At 35.3% G+C, this 12,756-nt stretch overlaps 1 pseudogene; it reads left to right on the top strand.

Moving 5' to 3' along the window:
- Positions 1–316: 316 nt before the first annotated feature.
- On the top strand, positions 317–12,393 carry LOC125106991 (histone H1.8-like; annotated as a pseudogene).
- Positions 12,394–12,756: the final 363 nt, after the last annotated feature.

The raw sequence follows: 12,756 nt of genomic DNA on the forward strand, positions 1-12,756 counted from the left end.
ATATAACTAAATATGTATTATGAGAAACTGCTTTTTACATTTTGTTTCTTGATATAAAATATAAATGTTGCACTCCCTCCCCCTTTTTTTTCCTTTTTTTTTAACCTCATTCCTCAATTTTCCCTTTGGATGGCCTTATTTATCTTTTGAATAGCCTTTGACAAACCCTGCATTTTTACTGAGGATAGTGGTCATACTTTAATCACTTTGTATCCCTGAAACTAGCAAAATAACACTTAGGCTACATTTGGTCTACTTGACAATATTATTAAAAAAATTAACCTGCAGATAATTTTTAAGGGAAAAAAAACCTAACATGGGTAAGTTTGTTATAATTCTTCTAGTTACAATAAACCACTCAAGCAAACATAATTGTTCCACATTTTTTACTCCAGAATAGTGATGAGCAAATTATTTCTGCCACAAAAGATAACTCACGACACACAATTTTCACCAACCAGAGCCTTCCTAGTATTCTCATGTGGTCCTCATGATAGCTTTGGTCATCACATCATCTTTAAGTTTCTGGGAACTACAGCTCAGAAAGGGCCAAACACAAAAACTAAACTTCCTCTTTCTATTATCTTTATTTTCATCTCCAAATCTCACATCAACTTCTACCACTGTATTATCCTCAGTGTCCTATTGTCCCATTCCGGTAGATCAAAATCAACAGTAAATTTGCATATCAATTCATAAGCCCTGCAATGGGAGGTAGGCAAAATACAGAAACTCAGGTTGTATGATTACCTTAAACCATTTTCAAAACACAATTAGAAACTCTACTGCAGCTATTGTCAACAAAAGTGGCTGAAGTGTATGTGAAATTTCTAAGGGAAATGAGACACTGTAAATTGAGTCAAAGTTTTCTAATCCATTTCCTATACAATAAGTAAATTTCAAAAAATTGGTTTTAAGGTATATGATACAAAGAAGCAGCATTATAAGACCACTGACATTTTGCATGTATCTTATATTTTAAGTAAAGAAAATACACAGCAGTCTCATTTAACAACAAAATGCATTCTCAGATGTAACCTTTCAACATTGCTATGTTCTAATTATATCTTCTGAAAAGTTACTCAAAAGAGAAACATACTTAGTGTAGGAAATAAATGAATATTCAAACACAGCTATAAGGCTAATATATCCTAATGAAATTGATGTATAATGTTATATTCAGGACCGAGAAACATGGTCATCCTTTGTTTAAAGAATTTTTAAACATATATGCATTTTAAAACAAATAAGTGTTCACATAATTTATTATTCCTACACTATATACATTCACTAATACTAAAAGTTCAATATTAGTGTACATACAGTTTTGCCAAGAAAAGTAGAAACAAAATCAGAAAACTGTCATTTGTGACCATTTTTTTTTTCATTTTGGCTTCTCTCAATCTTAGAAATGTTTCTATTTCACACACACAAAATGTGATATTTGTTTTGTCTATATTATAGATTTCAAAATGACCCGCATTTTTAAAAAATAACACAGTATGTTTTACAATATAACATAAAGCAGTCTGATTTTCAAGTAAACTAAAATTTTAGGGCTTCAAAAATACAGGAAAAAACTAAGTTTATGAAGGTCATGAATTATCCTGCTTTACTTCAACACATGCCAACGTGGACTAGGACACTCTTTAAGGGACATGACAAATTTAATACCACTGTCTTTCCTGAGACATATCCAATAGCCAAAAAACCATGCATAATTCTTAAAACAGAAATAAATATCATTTTAAAGGCATCTTTTTAATGAAAAACATTTAGACTTACTTGTATTTATAACTGGATGATTAAATATTAAATGATATGAATAGAATTGCTAAACAAATCCAAATGTTCAAAACAAATCAATTTAATCAGACTCACAAAAATTAAAAGAGCTACAAAATCTACTTATGGCAAAAATTTAGAGATCATTGTCAGTAAGAATGTGAATTCATAAAGCTTGTTTTGAAAACTACTTGTGACACTCACTCATTCTCCTGGTTATTTCCCATTGAAATAGAAGTAATGAAAATTTCCAGGATGTGTATTAAAGAACTGATTGTAGGGCTAAGATGTGGAAATATAGTTTATGCCCATAAATAAAGTGTTCAAAAATGAAGGTACATTTGTACCTTATATTCTTATGTGAAATATCAGGAAGATTGAATTATAACAATATCAGTCGATCAATTCTACAAGGTCTTACTGAAAAAACAAGTGTCAGCATAGAATATGATCCTATATATGTTTGATTATAATTACATAAACATGGGTAAGTATACTAAGAACACATTCCAGGAGTGAACAGGAGTGGGCAGAGTGGTAAATATCGGTAAAGAAAAATCACAGAGGCTAATGTGTAAAGCCAAGGAAAAAAGAAAAATGAACAAAGTACATGGTACATAAAAAAATGGCATAATATCATATAAAGGGCTAGTATCCAAAATCAATAAAGAACTTATCAAACTCAACACCCAAAAAACAAATAATCCAATCAAGAAATGAGCAGAAGACATGAACAGACATTTTTCCAAAGAAGACATCCAAATGGCCTACAGACATATGAAAAAGTGCTTAACATCACTCGGTGTCAGGGAAATACAAATCAAAACCACAGTGAGACACCTCCTCATACCAGTCAGAATGGCTAAAATTAAGAAGTCAGGAAACAACAGATATTGGTGAGAAAGGGGAACCTTCATACACTGCTGGTGGGAATGCAAGTTGGTGCAGCCACTCTGGAAAACAGTATAGAGGTTCCTCAAAAAGTTGAAAATAGAGCTATTCTATGACCCAGCAATTGCACTGCTGGGTATTTACCCTAAAGATATAAATGTAGTGATCTGAAGGGCATGTTCACCCCAATGTTTATAGCAGCAATGTCCACGATAGCCAAACTATGGAAAGAGCCAAGACGTCCATTAACAGATGAATGGATAAAGAAGCAGTGGTATATATATATGCAATGGAATACTATGCAGCCATCAAAAAGGGAATCTTGCTATTTGCAATGACATAGATGGAACTAGAGGGTTAGGGTTATTATGCTAAATGAAATAAGTCAATCAGAGAAAGACAATTATCATATCATCTCAATGATATGAGGAATTTGAGGAACAAGACAAAGGATCATAGGAGAAGGAGAAGGTTTGTCTCCCCCCCAAAGAGGGAGACAAACCATAAGAGACTCTTAATCTCAGGAAACAAACTTAGGGTTGCTGGAGGGGTGGAGAGTGGGAGGGATAGGGTGACTGGGTGATGGGCATTGGGGAAGATATGTGATATGACAAGAAAATAATTTTTAAAAATGGCATAAGCTAGTAACACTTACAGATGGCATACCCTCATCATATTTACAGAATTTTAAATAAACATATGCAATAGACAGTCAACTTATGACCCCAAATTTTAAAACATTACGGATCACATTTTATAACATAATGTGGAATAAACAAGTCTAAATTTTCTAGTAAACTTGCCTTTGTAGACATATATCTTGGTGTGTATGCAGGGGAGGTTGGTAAATGTGTGTGTATATAGCCAGTAAATATATAAGAAAATCTACAAATAAAATTTGTAAGAGCAAAACAGGAAAAGAATTCATTAACTCATTTATTAATTATAAAATGAAGTCTGGCTCATGGACACAACTTTGGAAACTGTAATTATTTGAATGTTAATTTTTTCCAGACATTTTATTCAATAAATATTCATTAAGCTTCTTTGTGTTATGTTGCAAGCTCAGTGTGAGACATGTGGGATATAGCAGTGAAGTGAACAGGCATGATCCCTTAAGATCCCTAAGTCCTTAAGGCAAGGGTAAGAGACAAGAAATAAATGAAATAAATAAACAGAAGAGACACAAGTATAAAATAAATAAACATGATTTTTGGGACATATAAGTGAACAAGGTATTTTATACAGGACAGTCAAAAAAACAAAAAATCCTCCTAGGTCTGTAATCTGCAGAAACATGAAGAGCAAGGTAAAGTGTTGACATTGGACTATGATGGTGTGTTTTATGTATCAGTTTGGTTAGGCTATTATTCAATCAAACACCAGTTATTTGATCAATCACTTACCTAGTTCTTGCTGTGAAGTCATATGGTAGATATGAATAACATCTATAATCAGCTGACTTTATATAAAGGAGAATATCCTCAGTCAATATCTCTGTTTCTCAGATGGAACCCAGCTGATACAGGAATGCAAAGACTTTGAAGTTAAAAATGTTCAAGGGGCAAATGACTGTGTGGCTGGAACACAGTGGGAAAAGAAAGAAGACTAAGTAGGAAGTGGGTCAGTGCATCTTAGAGGTAAGTTCTACAATTTCTGTTTCAAAAAGGAAGAAAGGAAACTTAAGTTATATAATGTTACCACAAATTAAATGTCAGGTAAATGGTATGGAGCTGAGGTAAGAAGCCCGGATTTATCTAAGTCCACACTCACAATTTACCAATTTTGGTTTGCTACTTTCTCGTTCATATGTAGGAAAAATAAAAATATGACAATGATGGACTAAAATATAACCAGTAGGTGGTTCATAAACCTAATCTCAAATTAGTTTCTAAACCTGTATGTGTCTCCATCCCTATTTCTTTATGGGTCATTTATTGCTTGACTCTCACTCTTATTATTCTCCATTTCTGTCATTTAACAAATTGTTTTCCTACCCATTATAAAAGTATAATCTATACATGTGACTTCATCATCTAAGCTATATTATCTGTTCAGCACCATATTTCCCTGGCTCTTCCAATGAATGAATCTCCAAACCCATTCCCAAACACCCTGAGCTTTGTCCTCACCAAGAACGTCTTATCTGTGAAATACTAACATTACCTCCCTCTGAGCACAATGTTTCCTGCTCTTTCACTCTGTGACTCAGCCTCTTTGACATCCCCAAGAGTATTTATATATCAGCTCTTTCCTATTCTTCTTATCTTTTTATATGCAGATTGGTCTTTGCAAGGCACCTTTCTGTTTTGTTTTGTTTGGGCATTGATCTCCTGTTCTCCACAGAACAGGGACCGTGTAAGTGCATGTATGTACTCTCAGCTGTTGCTCCTGGGCTGCTGAACACTATTTGCACACAAATTAGCCAACTTTCTAGTGTAGACTATTCAATAGAATGTTTCTGCATTGATGGAAATTTGCTATATCCGTGCTGAGTAGTAAAACCATGACTAGTACATCTAAGGAACTGAATTATACTTTCAATTGTTTTAATTTTTAATTTAATAGACATATAGCTACTGGTTACTATATGGAACAGCACGGCTCTTGACTGATGTTATTATACTTTGTGGTTCCAACCTAAGTGGGTTTTCAATGCACCCAGAAATCTTGGTATTTGCCTTGTTGGATTTTTTCCCCAATCTTCACAACTCCCAGAGTCGGGCTTCCCCAAGTTCTTTGAACTTAACCTCCAATTTCTTTCTCACATTCAGTAAATGACTTGGACTTCTTAGCAAACAAACACTTCACTAAGCTATTGCCACAAATACCACAGACTTCACAAACACTAATCATTTATTTTCTATCCTGTCACACTGGATAAAATATCCCTAATCTTCTCAAAAAATAATTATTCCATACATGGCCTGGGGCTCTTTGAAGATTTCTTATTATCAATTAGCTCCCTTCCCCTTTATATATTTAACTTATTCTTTTTTCTAGACCCTTTTTCTAGTATTTTAATATACTCAATTTTCTTGAAAATACACTTGAAAACAACTTTTCTTACTCCAACCCACAATCCATTGCAACTTTCTTTTTCATTAAAAAATGCACAGCTAAAACTTTCAAGATGAATCATTTGCCAAATAAATCCACTTTTTTCAATCTTTAGCATGAATCCTTTGATTTTTGACAAAGCTCCAAAACTTACCTCAATTATTTTATTTCATTTATTTGAGAGAGAGAGAGAGCGAATGCACACAAGACAGCACAAGCAGGGGAAGGAGCAGAGGCAGAGGGAGAAGCAGGCTCCCAGCTAAGCAGAGAGCCCAGTGTGGGGCTTAATCCCAGAACCTGAGGTCATAACTTGAGCCAAAGACAGACATTTAACTGACTGAGCCACTCAGGCACCCAACTTGCCTCGATTTCTAATCTTCGCACTCCATTTTTCAGACTCTCCTGTCTCTGCTTGTTGGGTTAAATGTTCCCCTGAATGCTCTCCTGTTTTCAGCTTTCTCACTGAGCTTCAAATAACAATTCCCAGCTGTGGTAGAGAGATGCCCTGCTCAAATCCCTTTTCACAGACTTGTGGCCTACCTAGCTCTGGAAAGTGAACTGGTAAGACAGGCTATCCTTCTCATCACCTTCAGGATCTGCCCCAGTTGCAGAGAATCAACTCTCCTGAGGGCATACCATAGGTGATCCTTGCTACAGAGCTCCCTACCAGGTAGGATGAGGCTTGGTTAGGCCTGCATCACACTGCAGCTTCTTCCGCCCAGTCTACTTCTTTCATATACACAATTAGTTACAAGATATACTGGAACAGGAAATCCATGTAAAAGAACATTAAAGGGGTGTCTGGGCAGCTCAGTCAGTTGAGTATCTGCCTTTGGCTCAGGTCATGATCCCAGGGTCCTGGGATCAAGTCACATGGGACCCTGCTTCTCCCTCTGCCTGCCATTCCCCCTGCTTGTGCTCTCTCCCTCTAATAAATAAATAAAATCTTAAAAAAAAAATAAATGAGCAATAAAAATATACACCTAATTTTTTAAATTAAAAAAACTCAATTTTTTAAAATGAGCCACGTTTGTATGAGGAAAAAACACACTACCGAAAGACCTATGAATATATTCAAACAGATGGAAAGCCATTTCTCGTTCATAGATAAGTTTACTCAACATCATAAAGATGTAAAGATATGTCTGGTTAATGTACTTCTTTGAATATATATATATATATATATATATATATATATATATGCAAAAATCCAATGCTTCACTGATTAATATATTTTATACATAATGCAACCACAATACAATAGTCAACAAGCTATTCTTTGTATTTTCTGGAACAAAAAAATATTAATAATAAAGTTCCTATGGAAAAAAGGAACACACATAAACTTAATAAATCTCTTAAAAAAAAAAAAAAGAGCCATAGGGGGTACTGGATAGCCTAGACTTCAAAACCTGTTATTAGGGTCTGTTTAGGACTATGGTTATATTATTTATTTGTAGCTGGACCTTATATCCTAAGTAAACACATTAAATGCATTAGCTCTGGTTGATTCTTTGGGTTTTTCTATATAGCAAAAGAGGTATTCTGTGAACAGATTCACTTTTAATTTTTTCCTTTACAAACTATATATTTTATGCCTTTTAGTTTTTGCCTCATTTCATTGGCTTTAACTTCCAGTATGATATTGGATAACAATGGTGAGAGTAGACATTCTTGTCTTCTTCCTGAACTTAGGGGAAAAGTGTATTATTTATGTTAGGGCCATTCTTTCCAATTCATTGTTTGCTAAGACTATTTGTTATGAATGACTTTTTTTTTTTTTTTTCAAATGGCCTTTTCTGTATTAATTGAGCTGATCATATGGCATTTCTTTTTTAGTCTACTCATATAAAGAATTACATTGATTTCTGAATGTTGAACCAGTTTTGCATTCCTGGGGTGAATCCTACTTGGTGGTAATGTATTATCCCTTGTATATGTTGCTGAATTTAATATGTTAACATTTTGGTGATTTTTTTGTATTTATTTTTATAAGCCATATGAGTCTGATGTTTTCTTTAAATGGTTCTGTCTTGCATTGGTATTAAGGAAATGCTGATTTTTGAGTAAGTTGAGGATTGTTTGCTTCCCTTCTATTTTTGGAAGATACTGTTTAGAACGGGTAAAATTTCTTCCCTTCCATCAGCTGCAATGAGTCTCCACCAGTGCCTTAAAGCAACAGATTTATTGTTTTCTCTCTGAAGACTAAATATTTCATTTTGAATGGGAGATAGAGGAGATGGGATCTGGACAAAATTTCAGAAGCTGATGCTTATCTACTTTCTCAACCATACTAGGAGAAGAGCTTTCTTGGGTTCTCCCTGGGTTTTTGTTTTGTTTTGTTTTGTTTGTTTGTGGGTTGTTTTTTTTTTTTTTTTTTTTTTTTTTTGGTCGTTGTTTTTTTTGTTTTGTTTTTCTGTAATATGGTCAGGTTCAAGGAGAGAAGGTCTGAAAAAGTTTGTGAACTCCTCATATCTTCCTGCTCCAATGGGCTTCCCACACTAGTTTAATCCATATCAGTCTTTAGCAATTTGTTAAAATAATCTAATCTGTGTTTCTTATCCATTCTAAGTAAGCAAATGAGAGGGACCCGGTTTGGGTTGTTTTGTTTTGTTTTGTTGCTGCAGGTGGCTCTCTTTCCTAAGGTTTCAGGTTACTTAATTGCAGGGCAACCTAACTGTGATGGGTTCGAGAAAAGAATTAATGTGCAGTTTGTCCCAGGTTTATCAATGTTGAACGGATGAGAACGATCCTCTCTTTAGTTCTCTCTATCTCTGAGCTAAAAACAAACAGAATCTTTTTAAAAAAAGAAATCTGGCATTTAAATCTGTCTTGATGATTTATTTAAGGAAATATGTTAAGAACTCATCAAAATCATCAACATCATCTCCACGCAAAAATCTTCTGCTTCTCTGATTAATCCTTTACAAAATCACTAAAATACACTTCCCTTAAACATTGAACTAGTTTGTTTAATCTATTAAATTTCAAGTTAACTGAAAGAACAAAAGTTTAAGTTGTTTTTAAAAATATTTTTAAATTATATTTAATGTTTATATTTTAATATTTTCTAAGACAGTACAGAGGTACTGCATAAAATACAAATTCAAAGACCCTGGATGTTAAAACCCAATTATGAATATTAGAAGAGTTTAAGTTCTTTAGAAACCGAAATCTTCCATTAAACATGTAAGTCTCTTCCTTATACATTCATTTTCTTAAATGAATTCTCAAAGGCTCATTATTTATAAAAACTGAGAAGAGCCTATTACATGTCTGAAGTGTTTTCATTCACATACCTTAGCCTACTGCAGACAGTATTTTGAGACATTAATCTATTATTTATTTCTATCCATATCATATTACTTAATGGTATATAATATTGGCATTTTTCTTTTCCCAATTCAAGAATTTAGTTGATATAAGAGTCAAAAAGAATTTGGGGCGCCTGGGTGGCTCAGTCAGTTAAGCAGCTGCCTTTGGCTTGGGTCATGATTCCACGGTCCTGGGACTGAGTCCCACATCAGGCTCCCTGCTTAGCAGAGTCTGCTTCTCCCTCTCCCTCTGCCTGCTGCCCTGACTACTTGTGCTCCCTATCTCTCTGTCAATAAATAAATAAAATTTAAAAAAAAAAAGAATCAAAAAGAAATTGTGGCTCTTCCTGCTTTTTATTCCTGAAAGCCAAAACTTGTATCTAGGAAGAGGCATTTGCGTTAAGGGAAGGATAGCTATACTAGATCGATTGATCGATCTATTGCTGTGAGCAGGCATAGCAAGTGTAGGTTCAGCCTTGGATTAGGAAAATGTTCCTGTAGTCTGGGTTGGGGAAGACAAGGGAGCTATGCCACAAGTAGGGATGTGGGATGGGAGCAGAGGGCAAGTAAAAGAGAGTGTGAGAAACCGAGCCATGCTTCCCTGTGGTCACCTGGGTGATATCCGAGTTTCAAAATGCCAGTAAGTGGGACGCCTGGGTGGCTCAGTTGGTTAAGCGGCTGCCTTTGGCTCAGGTCATGATCCCAGTGTCCTGGGATCGAGTCCCACATCGGGCTCCTTGCTGGGCAGGGAACCTGCTTCTCCCTCTGCCTCTGCCTGCCTCTCTGTCTGCCTGTGCTCGCTCGCTCTCACTCCCTCTGTCCCTGACAAATAAATAAATAAAATCTTAAAAAAAAAAAAAAAATGCCAGTAAGTCAAAGAATTCAAAAAGAAATGACACGTTATAAAACCAGACAGAACCGCAGATAGTCTTGTGGTATTTCCTTTATGGCCACTTGAAACATGGGCCTCAAACAGGTGATGAATCTGAGCATTTATGTTGACAATGATCCCATTTCAAACCTTATTCTTGCATAGATGGTCTTTGCCCATGTTTAACTCTTTGACATTTCTTTCTGAACTTTGACACTAACCTGTCCAATAACCCTGAACACCTGAGGTTATGCAGTGAAGTGTTTAAAATGCATATTGATTTCCATTTTATAAAATACAGTTTTTGCATGGAGAGTCACATGATCCATATGAGGTCCTTATTCTGGACCACTAAAATCCCAATATTTTGACTGACTCTAGCTTATAAAGAAAGTAGGAGATATTTATAAATGATTGGGTTATGTTGGTCACCTGCCTGGAAAGATGGGAACTCAAAATTAAAATGAATTTGAGTTTTAGAAACAAGTTATAGTTCCTGCTCTTACGTTTCAAAACTATTGTTCTATTAAAAGAAAATACTATTATTTATTTTGATTTATATCATTCAGTTAACTCATTCTTCTAGTTCTTTTTTTTCCTACAGGCTTTCCTTCTTTACTTCAAACTAATACATTAAGATATCTGGAAGAGAATGAAAGAAAAATTGAATATTTGTTAACTTCCCAATGGTATTGTCAAGTTTCTCCTTATTCACGTTACTGAAAAATTTAAACATCTTACTAAACTACTTGTACTCTGAGAAATAGGTTTTTTTTTGTTTTGTTTTGTTTTTTTTAGGGCTGTCATTGCCTCTCCTAATATAGATTGATAGCAACACTTTTATTAATATAATTTTCACATCTTTTAAATGAGCATTTTATTTTTATACTTTGCAATGCATGCACCTTAACTGGCAGTTTGAAAATATTAATGTTAATCATTGGTGGCTTTTCTGACAAAATAGAAATAAAGATCCAGGCTATTGGTTGAAAAGGAATTTACATTTATGCAAAATATTTTCTTTCTTTTACATATTAAAAGTCTTGAATCAAATAGGACAAATTGCTAGTAGTTTTTTTTTTTATTATTATGGTGATGGGAACATAGGGCTTTTGACATGTTGTTCTGTGAAATATGATGTATTTTTTAAGAGTTTCTTTAAAATGTAAAGGGCACCATAAACTAATGAGGAGATATATATAAATTTGGATGCTACATGCTATCTATTTCTCAAGGATTCCTGATTTTAATTAGTTGTTCTATTGTCTGATCATTCACCAAACTCTTTTCCTCCAATTTTTTATATCTGCTTCATTGAGATATAATTTGTATATTGAACAATTCATCCTTTTAAAGTACACAATTCAGTGGTTTTCTAATATGTTCATAGCCATCCACTACCACCTTTATCTAATTTTAGAACATCTTCTGTCATTCTCTTCTTCCAGCAACCATGTTATGGTCAGTAGTTTATTATGGTGATTATCATACAGTTAAAATTATATGGAGATACATATATCTCCGTAGATATAGATATAAATATAGATATAGATGATTATCTCCTTTGGAAAACTCTGGTTCTAAGGAGGTCAAATACTATGCATTACATTTTATTCATCATGATATCCCCAAAATTTCACTCAATACTTGGCACACTGTTGACATAAAATATAAGTTTGGAGAGTGAGTAAAAACCTCATTTCATGGTAGAATAGGAACACATTCTGATACCAGTAGATTCATAATATAGGTGATTCTAAAGATAGAAAGGCATGAAAGTAAGATGAGAAAGTGATTTTAAGACAATTTTAAGACTGTTTGAGTAGAGGGTGTGGGTGTCCATACATTTAAGTGTGTATTTCATGATATTCAGGGAAGGGAGGGAGGGAAGAAATGGGAAACTATTAGAAGGAATATAAATGATGAAAATACATGAAACCACAATGGTCCTCCACCACCACCCTGAAGCTAAAGAAATAGATGGGTATCAGTCTCTAGTATGAATTACCACCTTACCTAAGAAAGGCGGCCAGGAGACCAAGAGGCAGGAGTGAGTGAGGCCAGGAAGGCCTCCCAACAGCCAGACAAGGCCCCATGGGCCCCTCCCAGTGCCACCAGGCTCAGTGGGAAGTCAAAGGTCAAAGGCAGAAGGAAGAGCCAAGGTGATAAGGCCCACAGGAAGACAAAAGCTGGGAGTCCGAGTGTAAAATCCACAGTCCCTAAGGGCAAGAATGGTGCTGCTTCTCCAGCCAAAAAGAAGGAAAACCACGTCCCTGAAGAGGTGGTTGCCTATGTGGCCAAAGAGGGGCCCAAAGCCAAGGCCGCTGCTCCTCCCAGGGGTGGTAGGTCTAAGATGGTACCTGAACCCTTGGCCAGGAAGACAGAGTTCCCAAGGGCCCAAGGAGGCCGGGCATGCCCACCAAGGCCTCATCGTCCAAACTGGCCAGTATGAAGGCAGAGGCTGGAAGCTAGAGCTGGGGTGGAGACACGGAGATCCTGCCCGAGTTTTTATTCCCCCCAAAACTGTCACTCTATTTATTTCATTGTAACCTATATATCAATAAAGGCTTTTTTTTCCCTCAAAAGCAAAACAAAACACCACCAACCACCAACACCTAAGTAATCACTGACCGTTGTGACTAATTTTAGCTGCACTGTGCCTCAGATACTGAAGATAAACTTGCTCACATGTGTGACTGTGTCCTGCTTTAAGCGTCTACACTAAGGTTATGATTCCTAAATCAATAAGGGTTGGGGGGTGAAGTATTCATGCCTGCTACAATATGAATTAACCCATAACAAATTATGCTAATTTAAAGATGCCCATCACAGAAG

This window comes from Lutra lutra, chromosome 8 (genome assembly GCF_902655055.1).
Source record: "Lutra lutra chromosome 8, mLutLut1.2, whole genome shotgun sequence".
Taxonomy (NCBI): domain Eukaryota; kingdom Metazoa; phylum Chordata; class Mammalia; order Carnivora; family Mustelidae; genus Lutra; species Lutra lutra.